This window comes from Hemiscyllium ocellatum, chromosome 19 (genome assembly GCF_020745735.1).
Source record: "Hemiscyllium ocellatum isolate sHemOce1 chromosome 19, sHemOce1.pat.X.cur, whole genome shotgun sequence".
Lineage (NCBI taxonomy): Eukaryota > Metazoa > Chordata > Chondrichthyes > Orectolobiformes > Hemiscylliidae > Hemiscyllium > Hemiscyllium ocellatum.
The window spans coordinates 42,900,146-42,915,393 of record NC_083419.1 but is presented as its reverse complement, the minus strand read 5'-3'; the positions used below and the strand labels follow the sequence as shown (position 1 = coordinate 42,915,393).

Here is a 15,248-nt window from a genome sequence, read left to right as displayed (position 1 = left end):
GAGGGCCAAAGAGCCTGTTCTGCACTGTATTATTCTATGTTCTAAACCATTTTGAAACCTCCCTGCCTCGTTTCCTCCTATAAGATGATCCTCAAAACCTCTCTCTCATCTGCCACCTTAATATCTTATGTAGCGCACTGCCATCAAGGTGTATTTATTTTTGAGTTTGCATGTAAACAGGAACACAATAGCAGCACACAGGATTTTTTTGGTGAAAACATTGAGCTTTAATACAATCAAACAGTGCAGTAAGTAATAACAATGCCTACAGCCACATGGGAAATGGCACTCAAGCCACAAGAGGGTGGTAACATAAAATGGCATCACTACCTTCTTTTGCACTTGAAATCTTTTGTATTAACAAACAATTCCAAAAAAAAGTGAATATATGCAAGCAACTTCTCACATCGAAAATAAATCTCAAGCAAAGACTGATGCACAAAGAATGCAACATCATAAACACAATAACAAAATTATCTGAATTAATCCTAAAGTATAAAATCTTCTAGATGTTTCAGGAGGCCGATCCGATGTGCTGAGACACTTTCCTGACGAAAGCTCCTGCCTGAAACGTCAATTTTCCTGCCCCTCGGATGCTGCCTGACCTGCTGTGCTTTTCCAGCACCACTCTAACCTTGACTTTAATCTGCAGTCCTCACTTTCGCCCAGTGCCGGGAGTTGTGCGAGGCTAGTGTTTGGAGCCATTTACAGCAATTATTCTCTGCAGCTGTGAACAGGAGGCCTCGCTGGGTGCCAGGGTTCAGGATATTTTCTCAGGGCTTGATAAAGATTTGGAAAGTCACCCAGGCTGGTACCAACAACATTGACAGATTAGAAATGAGGCTCTGCTGAAAGAATTTAACCAGCAAAGAGCTAAATTAAAAAGCTGAACCTCCAACGTATTATTCAATTGATTACAACTCGAACTACAGATATGCTGTCATAGTGTAAATAAAGTCAAGGAGTTTAACATCAAAGATTGGTGCACATGGGATGGGTTTCAGTTCATGGGGCACTGACACTAGTGTGGGGTCAAAGTGAGACAGGTTTCACTCGAACCATGCTTGGACTGTGTCCTGGTAAATCAAATAACTAGCAGAAAGGACTTTAAACTAATTTGGGGGAGGGAAAGGAGTGTTTGGGAAAGCAAAAACATAGGCTTACGAAGCAAAAGAGTATCAAAAACATTGCAGGTCAACTGTAATGATATATTGAACAAACCTGGATTGTTGTTGAACCGAAACTGCAACCCATTTTAAAAGATGAAAGACTTAACTATGATCCAGGTTTGTTCAACGTATCATTTCAGTTGCATAACACTGTAATCTTTTACGATAAATTCTGTGTCTTATGCTCCACAACCATCTGATGAAAGAGCAGCGCTCCGAAAGCTAGTGCTTCCAAATAAACCTGTTGAACTATAACTTGGTGTTGTGTGATTTTTAACTAAGCAAAGTCAGCATAGCTTCACAGAAGAAAGCCTATCAGACAAATTTATTAGAATACTTTGAGGAGGTCATAATCAACTAGGAAAAAGTGAGGATTGAAGATGCAGGAGAACAGAATCAAAACATGTGGTGCTGGAAAAGCACAGCTGGTCAGGCAGCATCTGACAAGCAGGAGAGTATTGAGCAGGATAGATAATGGAAAAGCAATGGATGTAATAATTTAGAATTTCAAGAAAAGGTTTGATAAGGTCCTGCATTTGATGCTTCTTAATAATGGGGAGTCATTTTGAAGATGGCAACCTGTAATTAATAAGGAGACACAGGGATCAGTGCTGAGTCCATAACCATTTACAGGATATATTAATGTTTTTGATGAGGAAAGTGAATGTAATATAACCAAGTATATGAATAATATGGAAACAGGTGGTCAAGACATCAAAGCAGATCAATCATCAAATATACTGTCGACAAATGTGATGTCCTGCACTTTGGCAGTAAGAATAGAGGAGCTGAATATTATTTAAATTCAGAAAGGCTGCAGGCACTAATTAGGCCACAGCTGAAAACACTGAACGGTTTCAGTACTCTTATGTAAAGAGAGCAATACTGGCATTGGAAGCACTCCAAAGAATGTTGACTCAGTCGATTCCAGGTGTGGAGGAACTGTCTTATGAGAGAGGTTGAATAGGTTGGGCCTGTAATAGTTGGAGTTTAGAAGAATAAGAACTGACCTCTGACTGAAATGTATAAGACTCTTGAAGAGTAGATGTCATTTTCTATTGTGGGAGAGTCTAGCAACAGAAGGACTGATCTCAAAATAAGGAGCCAATCATATGAGGCAGAAATAAGGAGCAATTTCTTCGTTTAGAGGAGAGTGAATCTGTGGAATTCTTTACCACAGAGGACTGAAGAGGTTGGGTGGTTGGGTTGTTAAATACATTCAAGACTGAGACAGAGGGATTTTTAATCAGGAAGGGAATCAATACATATAGGGAAAAAGGCAGGAAAATGGAGTTGAGAATTGAGATCATGAATGATCTCATTGAATGGCACAGCACAGTGGGCTGAGTGGTCTACTTCTGCTCCTATATCTTATGATTTGTAGATAATATTTGACATCATAAATGTTCATAAGCTTATTGAAGAACAGATGCTTTATAACAGCTGGAGATGCAAGGAGGGTATATTCAGACATGTAAACTATCTATAGTGGCCTGCTGGATAAACAGAGTTTTACTGAATCTGACACAATGTCATAAATGGATATCAGTGAATAACAGAATGTAAGCTGAAAATGCATTGCTGGAAAAGTGCAGCAGGTCAGGCAGCATCCAAGGAGCAGGAGAATCGATGTTTTGGGCATGAGCCCTTCTTCCTGAAGATGCTCTGATCTCCAGCATCTGCAGTCCTCACTTTCTCCTAACAGAATGTAAGCCCTTGTGTACTCAGAAACCGACTTGGTACATAGGGCACCGTGGCTTGCAAAAACAGATCTATCTAGGTGACGGGCAGAGGCATGGAAAGAAAAGGTAGTGACACATGGACAAGCAGAAAATGGTCCCCTGCTCAGTTTGTCAGAGGCCTGCTGCCTGACAGTAGTGACAACTATGCTGCTTTAACTACATAATTTATGAACAGAAATGCTTTAGAGAGGCTGCAATAGACAAGAAGTTCAACTTCACAAAGCAACCAAGTGGTTTGGCAACCACAGCTTGGTGCTTAAAAAAAACCCCATCAAGTTAGAATCTATATTCACAGGTCACACATAAGGTGAATACAGTACGATACAGCACGGTCTGGGACAACCCAGAGTTGATCATCTGACCACACAAAGTAACAGTTTAGCTCAGTTGACAGGACAGCTGGTTTGTAATACAGAGTGATACCAACAACATAGGTTCAATTCCTGCACCATCTCAGGTTAGCATGAAAGTCCTGTTTTCTCAATTCTGTCCCTCACCTCAGATGTGTTGGCTCTCAGGTTAAACTCACTACCAATTATCTACCTTTAAAGATTCTCTGGGACTATGGCGACTTTATCTTTAATAGTTACAGCAACAAGTAATGTTTGGACTAATGTTTGAAACTAATATTTGGTATCTTTTGCTGAATTCATCTCTTCATTAGATACTTCTAATAGACTGACCTCCAATACCAAGTTCAAGGGGTGATGTACAAGACACTGTCTGATGTGAGATCTCAGAGCTAAAAACCTTCTCCAGTGTATAGCAGGTTCAGGATGTCCATGCAGTGTTGTCTGGTTTGAAAGGTGCCCTGGAATGAAACCAGAATTGAAAACAAAAATGCTAGAAATCACAGTGAATCAGGCAGCATCCGTGAGGACAGAACAAGCTAACTGAGTTTTGATGACTTTCATCACAAATCTGATGAAGAGTCATCTAGACTCAAAATATTAGCTTGCTCTCTTCCATACAAAGATGTGCGGGTCAGGTGAATTGGCCAAGCTAAATTGCCCGTAGTGTTAGGTAAGGGGTAAATGTAGGGGTATGGGTGGGTTGCGCTTCGGCGGGTCGGTGTGGACTTGTTGGGCCGAAGGGCCTGTTTCCACACTGTAAGTAATCTAATCTAAGTAATAGAATAGAATTCCTACAGTATGGAAACAGGTCCTTCAGCCCAATGTCCACACTTACCCTCTGAAGGGTAACCCACCCAGACCCATTTCCCTATCCTGTTATCCTATATATTAACCCCTAACTAATGCACCTAACCTACACATCCCTGAACACAATGGGCAATTTAGCATGGACAATTCACCTAACCTGCACATCTTTGGATTGTGGGAGAAAACCAAAACACCCAGAGGAAATCACACAGACACAGGGAGACACAGACAGACACAGACATTCACCCAAGGCTGGAATCGAACCCAGGTCTCTAGCACGTGAGGCAGGAGTGCTAGCCACTGAACTGCCCCATGTCTCTCCACGGATGCTGCCTGATCCACTGTGATTTCCAGCATTTTTTTGTTTTCAGTACAGATTCCAGCATCTGCAGTAATTTGCTCCTACATTAAACCAGAATTGTTTTATTCTCAGGTTAGATTAGTACAACACCTCATGTGAGAGCGTTTAGTATATGCTGCCACGTGCAGACAGTAGTCAGAGAAAAAGGGAAAAAGTGAGGACTGCAGATGCTGGAGATCAGAGCTGAAAAATGTGTTGCTGGAAAAGAGCAGCAGGTCAGGCAGCATCCAAGGAGCAGGAGAATCGACATTTCGGGCATAAGCACTTGTTCAGGAATGAGGAGGGTGTGCCAAGCAGGCTAAAATAAAAAAAGGTAGAGAGGAGGGATTTGGGGGAAGGGCATTGGGAATGCAATAGGTGGAAGGAGGTTAAGGTGAGGGTGATAGGCCAGAGAGGGGGTGCGGGTGGGGGCGGAGAGGTCGGGAATAAGATTGCAGGTCAAGAAGGCGGTGCTGAGTCCAAGGGTTGGGACTGAGATAAGGTAAGGGAGGGGAAATGAGGAAGCTGGAAAAATCTGCATTCATCTCTTGTGATTGGAGGGTTCCTAGGCAGAAGATGAGGCACTCTTCCTCCAGGCGTCGTGTTGCCATGGTCTGGCGATGGAGGAGGCCAAGGACCTGCATGTCCTTGGCGGAGTGGGAGGGGGAGTTAAAGTGTTCAGCCACGGGCGGTTGGGTTGGTTGGTGCGGGTGTCCCAGGGGTGTTCTCTAAAACGTTCTGCAAGTAGGCGGCCTGTCTCCCCAATGTAGAGGAGGCCACATCAGGTGCAGCGGATGCAGTAAATGATGTGTATGGAGGTGCAGGTGAATTTGTAACGGATATTGAAGGATCCCTTGGGGCCTTGGAGGGAAATGAGGGGGGAGGTGTGGGCGCAGGTTTTGCATTTCTTGCGGTTGCAGGGGAAGGTGCTGGGAGTGGAGGTTGGGTTGGTGCGGGGTGTGGACCTGATGAGGGAGTCGTGGAGGGAGTGGTCTTTCCGGAATGCTGATAGGGGAGGGGAGGGAAATATATCCCTGGTGTTGGGGTCTGTTTGGAGGTGGCGGAAATGACGAAGGATGATACGATGTATCTGGAGGTTGGTGGGGTGGCAGGTGAGGACCAGTGGGGTTCTGTCCTGGTGGCGACTGGATGGGTGGGGTTCAAGGGCGGAGGAGTGGGAAGTGGAGGAGATGCGGTGGAGAGCATCATCAACTACATTGAGGAGAAATTGCGGTCTTTGAAGAAGGAGGCCATCTGGGTTGTTCGGTATTGGAACTGGTCCTCCTGGGAGCAGATGCGGTGGAGGCGAAGGAATTGGGAATATGGGTTGGCGTTTTTACAGGGGGCAGGGTGGGAGGAGGTGTAATCTAGATAGCCGTGGGAGTCGGTCGGTTTATAGTAAATGTCCATGTTGAGTCAATCGCCCGAGATAGAAATAGAGTGGTCTAGGAAGGGGAAGGAGGAGTCTGAGACGGTCCAGGTAAATTTGAGGTCAGGGTGGAAGGTGTTAGTAAAGTGGATGAACTGTTCAACCTCCTCGTGGGAGCATGAGGTAGCGCCGATATAGTCATCAATGTAGCGGAGGAAAAGGTGGTGCCAGTGTAGCTGTGGAAGATGGACTGTTCCACATATCCTACGAAGAGGCAGGCATAGCTGGGGCCATGCGGGTGCCCATGGCTACTCTTTTGGTTTGGAGGAAATGGGAGGATTGGAAAGAGAAGTTGTTCAGAGTGAGGATCAGTTCAGTCAGTCGAAGGAGGGTGTCAGTGGAAGGGTACTGGTTGGGTTGGCGGGAAAGGAAGAAGCGGAGGGCTTTGAGTCTTTCGTGATGGGGGATGGAGGTGTACAGGGACTGGATGTCCATGGTGAAGATAAGGCTATGGGGACCAGGGAAGTGAAAATCATAGAGGAGGTGGAGGGCATGGGTGGTGTCCTGAACGTAGGTGGGGAGCTCTTGGACTAAGGGGGACAGGACCGTGTCGAGGTTTGCAGAGATGAATTCAGTGGGGCAGGAGCAGGCTGAGATAATGGATCAGCCAGGGCAGTCAGGTTTGTGGATTTTGGGCAAGAGGTAGAAACGGGTGGTGAGGGGTTGAGGGATGATGAGGTTGGAGGCGGTGGATGGGATATCCCATGAGGTGATGAGGTTATGGATGGTCTGGGAGATGATGGTTTGGTGGTGGGAGGTAGGGTCATGGTCAAGGGGGCAGTAGGAGGAGGTGTCCGCGAGCTGGTGTTTAGCCTCAGCAATGTAAAGGTCAGTGAGTCAAACTACCACCGCACCTCCCTTGTCTGCTAGTTTGATAGTGAGGTTGGGATTGGAGCGGAGGGAGTGGAGGGCTGTACGTTGCAAGGGTGAGAGGTTGGAGTGGGTGATAGGGGTGGACAGAGAAAAAGGATCCAATAGTTGTTTTGTGATAAGGAATCATTGTCAGTGCAAAGCAATAAAGTCACTGCAATGTGCAGGCTGGAAATTTGAAGCAAATTTATGATATCTTGAAATGCAAGTGTTCCTAGGTCCCTTCAAATAGATGGAATTCTAAGACCAGCAAGAGATGAATATGGTTGGGATCGTGTTTTGAATCTAAATCTCAGGGTTAACTGATCTGATTGGATGCTGATTTTCTAGTTACTTTATTCTAAAGGAACATAATACAGTATACGCCTGACTAAGTATCAGTGAATCCCAAGAAAAGGGGTGATAAATGGGAAAGAGAAGAAAGGAGTGACAGATGCTCCTCATCTATTGTCTCTCTGGTCCATAGACCCCATTCCCTCTGATATTGCTGGACCCAAACATTGCACTTGGACTTCATTCCTGTCTATGGGCAGGGAGCTGAGTTAATTTAAAAGGAGCCTTGCCATTTCTGAAGCACCACAAACTCAAAGATCTTTGCAGCTAAAGTAGTATTTTTAAATTGTAGTCGTCATTGTAATGTAGGAAATTTAAAACATTGATTTTAACGTACATAAGAAATAATGTAACCGTTATTTCATAAAGCAAGAGAAGATCACTCAGAAACCTCGTAAAGATTTCTCAAGCTGTGTGTTTTTAAATGTTGATGACTGGAGTTCTCTTTTTGGAGATCAGTGGAGCCAAACTCTCGCATGAATATCCTTATTCTTGTCACTGTACCTCAGCCACCACCTGTTTCTTTCACTACGGCAAATGCTGTCAGTTAAACAAAGCAAACTCTTCATCTTGCCGTTACAGCAACTGCTCCCGTCCCGCTCTAAGTTTGAAAATTACAAAGAAGACAAGTCTCTATCCATTCAAAGCAAATCAGTAAGACCCTGCCCCCTAATCCCACAGACCCAGAAACGGACAGGACTCTACTGAGGCGATCGCCTTGTTATTCTCACACAATTAGTTCTCATTCTGAACTGTGTTTACAAATGCCGAATAACTGCAATAATGAGAGGACAGATTGCAAGCTGGTACCTGAGCAGAGACTGCAGTGCGTGGGAGACGAATTGCTCCTGTTCCGGACACATAATCCGCTAGCCTCCGGGATCGGCTTGTCTTGTCCTCTATCCCCCACTAAAAGACACACTGGCAGAGGCACAGGCAGCGCTGCTGCTGCATCTGGAAAAACATACCAACAGAGACAGAGAGCGGCTCCCGGAGCTTCCGGGGTGACCAGGGCGGAGCATGCAGACCCTGACCAATAGAAGGACGCGGGGAGGCGGGGCCTGGACATCCTGACCAATAGGATGAGGGGTAGAGGCGGGGTCCAGATACCCTGACCAATAGGAGGACGTGAAGGTGTCAGACTAGTTCTATTTCCAAAGTAGGAATTGATAACATGTCACATGGAGTGACTGCCCACAGATTGAAAAGCTTTTTTGAGCAAAATAGAATGTACCTGCAAATGCAAGTTCATCCGATAGACTTACGTGTGTGTGTGTGGCTATCTGTGTGTGTATGCTTGATCGAGTGTGCGACAGTGTATATGCCTGTGAGAGGTTGTGCGTGTGAGCACGAGTCTGTGTGTGTCTGAGAGAGAGCATGTGTATGACAGTCTGTGTGAGTGTAATTGTGTGTGTGTATGTGTGTTTGTGTGAGAGTGTACAGAATAGTGGGGTCACCTGTAGTGTGACATGAACCCAAGGTCCCAGTTGAGACCATCTTCATGAACACTAAACTTGGCTATCAGCCTCTGCTCGGAGACTCTGCATTGTTGCATATCCCAAAGTAATCATCTGAAGATCTGAGGCAGAATGTTCATGACCGTTGAAGTGTTCCCCGACTGGGAGGGAACATCCCTGTGAGGCAATTGTTGCATGGTGTCCATTCATCTGTTGTCGTAGCAACTCACCAATGTACCATGCCCAAGGGCATCCTTGCCTGTAGCGTATGAGATAGACAACATTGGCCGGGTCACATGAGTACCTACTGTGCATGTTGTGCCCCCACATGTAATGGTAGTATCCATGTTGACACGCTGACACATCTTGCAGTGGTTGCCATAACAGGGTTGTATGATTTCATGATTGATGATGTCCTGAAGGCTATGTACCTTGCTCGAACAATGGTCTATTTAAGTTCTGGTGGTTGTTTAAAGTGAGAAGTGGAGACATAGGGAAGATTTTGGTGAGGTGCTCATCCTCATCAAAATGGTTTTGCAGGCTGCGGAGAACGTGTTCTGGAAGTACTAGAAAACGAAGGGTCCCCTATTGGTGACATCCTGTGTCTGTCTCCTGAGGAAGTCATTACGGTTTCTCACTGTGTTACGTTGGAACTAGTGATCGATGAGTTGAGCATCATATCCTGTTCTTATGAGAGTATCTTCAACATCTTCAAGTGCCCACTGCGTTCCTCCTCATCTGAATAGATCCCGTGTATGTGTAGGGATTGTCCGCAGAGGATGGCTGTTTTAATATATTTTTAAAATATATTTTTATTGAAAAATAGATTTTTTAATGCAACAAATACAAAACAATACAATTCAAAACAATACAAAGTAAGAACGGCAAAAAAGTTTTAAAAAACCCAAACTGCACTCATGTACGAACGTATAAATATGTATTTAAAAAATATATAAAAAGCCCCCCCCATTAACTACTGAAATAAATAAATAATAACTAACAACAAACTAATAAATAATAATAACACAGCTCAGCCAAACAAAACACTAACTCTTGAATATCGAGAGTATTAATTTTCGCCTATTCATAAGTTTGCAGTTCCCCCTCTCCGGATATTGTCTCGTAAAGCACAATCATTACGGCTACATAAAAGTCCTTATTAGTGTGGCAGACAAATCTGTATCCAGGTATTTCAAAAATGGCTGCCACGTCTTACAGAAATTCTCAGTTTTGTGGTGTACCATACTTGTAAAAGGATTCAGGGGGATATGTTCCATAACAATCTTCTGCCAACCTGACAGTATCAGGGGATTGTTGGATACCCAACTGAACAAGATATTCTTTTTTGCACAGAAAGTGAGGATGTTGAAAACTGGTTTCTTATGTGCATCAACAGGGAATACACTGGCAGGCCAAGAAGAAGAGGGATCGGGTCCTTCTCCACCATTACACACAAAATCCCTTCCATTGACCCTCTACAATGCTCCAGTATGCTTGAAGCCTGGTGTAACATAGTCGTAGAGTCATAGAGATGTACAGCATGGAAACAGATCCTTTGGTCCAACCCGTCCATGCCAACCAGATATCCCAACCCAATCTAGTCCCACCTGTCAGCACCCAGCCCATATCCCTCCAAACGCTTCCTATTCATATACCCATCCAAATGCCTCTTAAATGTTGCAATTATACCAGCCTCCACCACTTCCTCTGGCAGCACATTCCATACACGCACCACCCTCTGTGTCAAAAAGGTTGCCCCTTAGGTCTCTTTTATATCTTTCCCTTCTCACCCTAAACCTATGCCCTCTAGTTCTGGACTCTCTGACGCCAGGGAAAAGACTTTGCCTATTTATCCCATCTATGCCCTTCATCATTTTGTAAACCTCTAATTGGTCACCCCTCAACCTCCGACGCTCCAGGAAAAACAGCCTCAGCCTGTTCAGTCTCTCCCAATAGCTCAAATCCTTCAACCCTGGCAACATCCTTGTAAATCTTTTCTGAACCTTTTCAAGTTTCACAACATCTTTCCGAGAGGAAGGAGACCAGAATTGCACGCAATATTCCAACAGTGTGAATTGGAAAAAAAATGTAAAATCCCTGCCTGTAGGATGGAGGTGCCTCCAGATATCCACCAACCTTAACTCCACAGGTAGATCCACGAATTGTTTAGTTTGTACAGAGGGTATTGAGGAACCATTGGACAACATGTCTACTGTGGGATCCATTAGACAATTAAAATCTCCCCCATAATGATATGCCAGGACTCGAGACTGATCACTTTCAAGAATGCATCGACCAGAGATTTGAGGGAATGGGCCAGAGGACAATAAGCATTTATAACACCATATTCTTCCCCATTTATCAGGGCTTTGAGGATTACAAACCTCCTGTGTGTGTGTCTTTAACACACTCTAGTAGCTTAAATCGGAGATTCCTGCCAAACCAATACAGCTACTCCCCTACTTCTGGTATTAAAAGATGAAAAGTTAACTCGATCAAAGCCACTCTGCTGTCATTTCAAATGCTCCCTATCATCCAAGTGTGTCTGCTGTAATGAAGCAATATCCACCTTTTCCTTTCTAAGACTCGAAAGTACCTTCTTTCTCTTAATTGGTGAGTGACTCCCCTTGATGTTCCAGGTACACCATTTCATCAAGTCATTAGCCATAACCTTCTGTAGTAACATTTAAATTCCAGAAAGGAGGAACTCGGATTACAAATCACCAAGCCTTAGTGTCGCAAGATCCATCAAACATATAAAACAACATAAACTAAAACCACTACAGTTAACAAACCTACAAAGCTATCAAAAGCTACATGCAACAAAAAGCAAAAAACAAACCAAAATATAGAGTGCCAATGGCGCTGAATAGGGGAACTCACCCCCGCCCAAAGGGGGCATTTACACATCTCAGAATCCAACTTTCCATCCCGCTGCCAATACTTCAGTCAGGGCATTTCAATACTTGAACTGGGCATAACCTGCCCATAAGTAGGCATCTAAGCATCCCAACCATTTTCCCTCCTCCTAGCTAGAGCTGCACTGCAAACACAACCAGAAAAGAAAGAAAATACACCATGGAAAAGCAATGTAAACAAAGAAATTTTGAAAAAAAATGAGTAAGTACCCCACCCATCCTTTGGTATAACTTAAATTAGAAATTGAAAGTACACATCCCAACTGCCCCGAACATAGTTTCGACCAGATTATTACCATTAATGATAAAAGGAAAAAAAGAGCCATGACCGGACTTCCATATTTTTTAAAGAAAAACAGAGACATACCCAAACAACACTCCTATTTGTACATACTGAATTGTTCAGATTAAGTTAATTTGTCCACACAGTCTCTTGCCTTCTCCAATGTGTCAAAGAGATGTACAGATCCATCTAAGGTGACCTGAAGTGCTGCTGGATATCTCAGAGAGTACTGAATCCCGGTGCCCTCAGTCTTCTCTTGATGCTGTCATTGGATTTTCTTTTCCGGATCACCGCTACTGAGAAGTCTTGGAAGAACATGATCTTAGAGCCCTCGTAAACTAGGGCCTTTGTATTCTTCCGCTGGATTCTGAAAGCTTCCATGATTCTCTCCTTATCTCTATAGTGATGAAACTGCACCAAGACAGGATGAAGACGTAGGTCCAGACCTGACCTCCGCACCATGACCCGGTGAGCCCTCTCAATCTTCAAGCCTCTCACTCCAGCCTCCAAGTTAAGGAATTTCAGCAACCAGTCCTCAATAAGTTCCACCAGCCGCTCACTTTCCTTACCTTCTGGCAGACCAATGATCCGAATATTTTTTCTCCTGCTCCTGTTCTCGAGGTCATCAACCCGATCAACTCTAGATCCTATTCTTGGAGGAACCATTATCAGCTTCTACCACTGCGACTCTGTATTCTACTTCATCTGTCCTTTTCTCCAGGTCTCCCAGCTGCTGTTCATGCTTCTGCAGCATGATAGAGATTGGGGCCAGTTCTCCTCTATCTGCTTGCCCAACATCTCACGAGATCTTGCAAGCTCCTTCACTAGGATCTGGTAGGAAATAGAGTCCGAGGATCCCACAGGCTGGACTGCGGACCCAGTCTAGGATGTACCTACTCCCTACTTCAGCATCCCTGGATGGCAAAAACCACAGTAAGTTGCTCTCTGACAGTTTCCTGGGATTCCACGATAGGTCCAGGTAGGGTGTGCTAGGACTTTGCCACACTTGCGATGCAGAGTGGAGCTCTGCAATGTGATCTTCCTGGATCGCTGCCATTTTGGATTCCCCTAATATGTTTTAATAGGTCGGAAGGCTGAGAAGTGCAACATTATGAGGTTATCCGTGGGCTTGCAGTTGAGTGAGGTACTGAGGTGGCCATCCTTGATGGAAATGCATGTGTCCAGGAATGAGACTGATTCTAAGAGTAGTTCATGGTAAGTCTGGTAGTTGGATGAAACTTGTTGATAACACTGTAGTTATTCATTGACTCCTCACCATGGGACCAGAGGAAGAAAATCTTGTCAATGTATCTGGTGTATAGTGTTAGTTGGAGGTCTCGTTCAAACTTGAAAATGTTGTCATTTTAGAGTGTAAAGTTGGTGCCAATGGCTGTTCGGTGTGTCTGGATGAAGAACTGGTTGTCAAAAGTGAAGATGTTATGGTTGGGGATGAAGCGAATGAATTGTAGGATGGTGCTCAGGAGATTGGCAGTTGTTGGTATTGAGTACTGAGGCTGTTGCAACGATGCTGTCGATGTGGGGGATGCTGGTGCAGAGTGCCAAAATATCCATTGTGACAAGAATGTTCCTGGTTCGATTGGCCCCATGAGTGCTGAGGTTTTGTAAGAAATCCGTAGTGTCACAACAGAAGCTGGAGCTGCACAATGGGTTTCAAGATGCCCTCGACATAGCCAGAGAGGTTCTCACACAGTCAAGGGTGTAGTCTTGAAAAAGCACAGCAGGTCAGGTAGCATCCGAAGAGCAGCAGAATCGATGTTTTGGGCAGGAGCCCTTCATCAGGAATGAGGCTTGTGGGTCAGGGATGAGAGATAAACAGGAGGGGGTGGAGTTGAGGGGAAGGTAACTGGGAAAGCAATAGGTGGATGGAGGTGAGGGAGAAGGTGATAGGTCAGAGGGGGGAGTGATGGACGGGTCGGGAAGGCGGTGCTGAGTTGGAGGCTTGGGACTGGGATAATGTGGGGGGAGGGGAAATGAGGAAGCTGTTGAAATCCACATTTATCCTGTGTGTTTGCAGGGTCCCAAGGTGGAATTTGAGACGTTCCTCCTTCAGGCGTCGGGTGGTAATAGTTTGGCAGTGGAGGATACCCAGGACCTGCATGCCCTTGATGGAGTGGAAGGGGAGTTTTGGTGTTCATCCACGGGGCAGTGGGGATGGTGGGTGCGAGTGTCCCAGAGATGTTCTCTGATTGTAGTATATGTCTGTGGTTAGTCGGTCACCAGAGATGGTGATTGAGAGGTCCAGGAAAGGGAGGGTTGTTTCCAAGATGGTCCAAGTGAATTTGAGGTCGGGTGGAGGTGTTGGTAAAGTTGATGAACTGTTCAACCTCCTTGTGGGAGCATGAGATGGCGCTGATACAGGTTCTCACACAAGATCCCATTGCCTGATACGATGGGAATTCCAGGTGTGTTGACTTTCTGTATCTTTAGGGGGCAGTAGAAGTCCCCTATGTGAGAGGTATGTGGGATGAGAGTGCATAGGGTACTCTGAAGGACTGGATAAAAAGTCTTGAACAATCTATTTAGTTCACGGTGGCCCTTCCTTTTTCTGTTGGTTTGATGACAATGTTGCGATCGGTCTTGAGAGCATAGGTAGCATTATGTTGTGATTGGGAGACATTTTGCTCTACCTTGTGAGTGCGAATGATGAATCTGGCATTTACACAATTCCTGATGGTTTGTGCATACATGTCAAGCCCAGAGCAGTAGCCCTCCAGAAGAGTCCAAATCAATTCCTTCTTTGGTCGCTCTATGACAACTGTTCTGTTCATCAGTTGTCTCATTGGGTTTGCTGCTGATATCTTGGAAGAATTACCAAAGTCTCATTCATCTGATGAATTCCTCTGTGTCTGCCACAAGACCAATGGGCTCCATTTTGGTGGGAGGCGTGGGGGGAGGGGGGCAAAAACTGAATACTTAGCTGAGAACTTCAATCTCTTCGGTTGAAGGGGGTGATCCGATAAGTTGATGATCGATATCCTCATGGTGGTACTGTTTTCAATGGTGGTGCCAGGGGATGCTTGGCTACTGCTGGCGTTGATGCCAAGTTTCTCCAGTTTCTTGTTCTTGGTGTGTATGTAGGTGGTGTAGTTCCATCGTCTTGTCTGCTTGGCAATGTCTCGTAACTATATTGATGTATCTTGTGTGCAAGCTCAGAATATGGACTCTATCTCAATTTCAAGGTTATTATGCCTGCTATTGAATTCGCGTATGAAATGATTGAGGAGCTTGCGAGAGGTGTGATGCCATAAGCCTCTCAGCATAGCTTGTGTTGTAGGTCATCTTGAGTGGGTTCGTGATCTGTAGTCATTTCGGAATCTTTCCTGCTTTCTTGCATTTCTGCAGAAACTTGATGTGTATATCTATATGCACAATCATTTTGGAGATCCTCTCCACTTTGACCTGGCAGTTGGAGGTATGGTAGCCATGGTAGCCATGGTAGCCATGATGTGGAGCTGCCGGTGTTGGATTGGGATGGATAAAGTTCAAAATCACACAACACCAGGCTACAGTCCAACAGGGTTATTTG

The 15,248-nt window shown here is 44.9% G+C and overlaps 1 protein-coding gene across 3 annotated transcripts in view; it reads right to left on the bottom strand.

Annotated features, from left to right (window-relative positions):
* The window catches only part of si:dkey-82f1.1 (DENN domain-containing protein 2A), a 150,940-nt gene extending 142,940 nt beyond the window's left edge, over window positions 1-8,000 (bottom strand). Inside the window, exons 1-3 of one of the 3 annotated variants that reach the window (XM_060839863.1) lie at window positions 7,854-8,000; window positions 7,381-7,644; window positions 3,595-3,722 (exon numbers count right to left, since the gene is read on the bottom strand). The gene's annotated coding sequence lies outside the window, so the exon portion shown is untranslated. The remainder of the gene's footprint in view (window positions 1-3,594; window positions 3,723-7,380; window positions 7,645-7,853) is intronic. The other 2 variants (XM_060839865.1, XM_060839864.1) reach the window with 2 other exon arrangements.
* Between the last annotated feature and the right edge of the window lie 7,248 nt (window positions 8,001-15,248).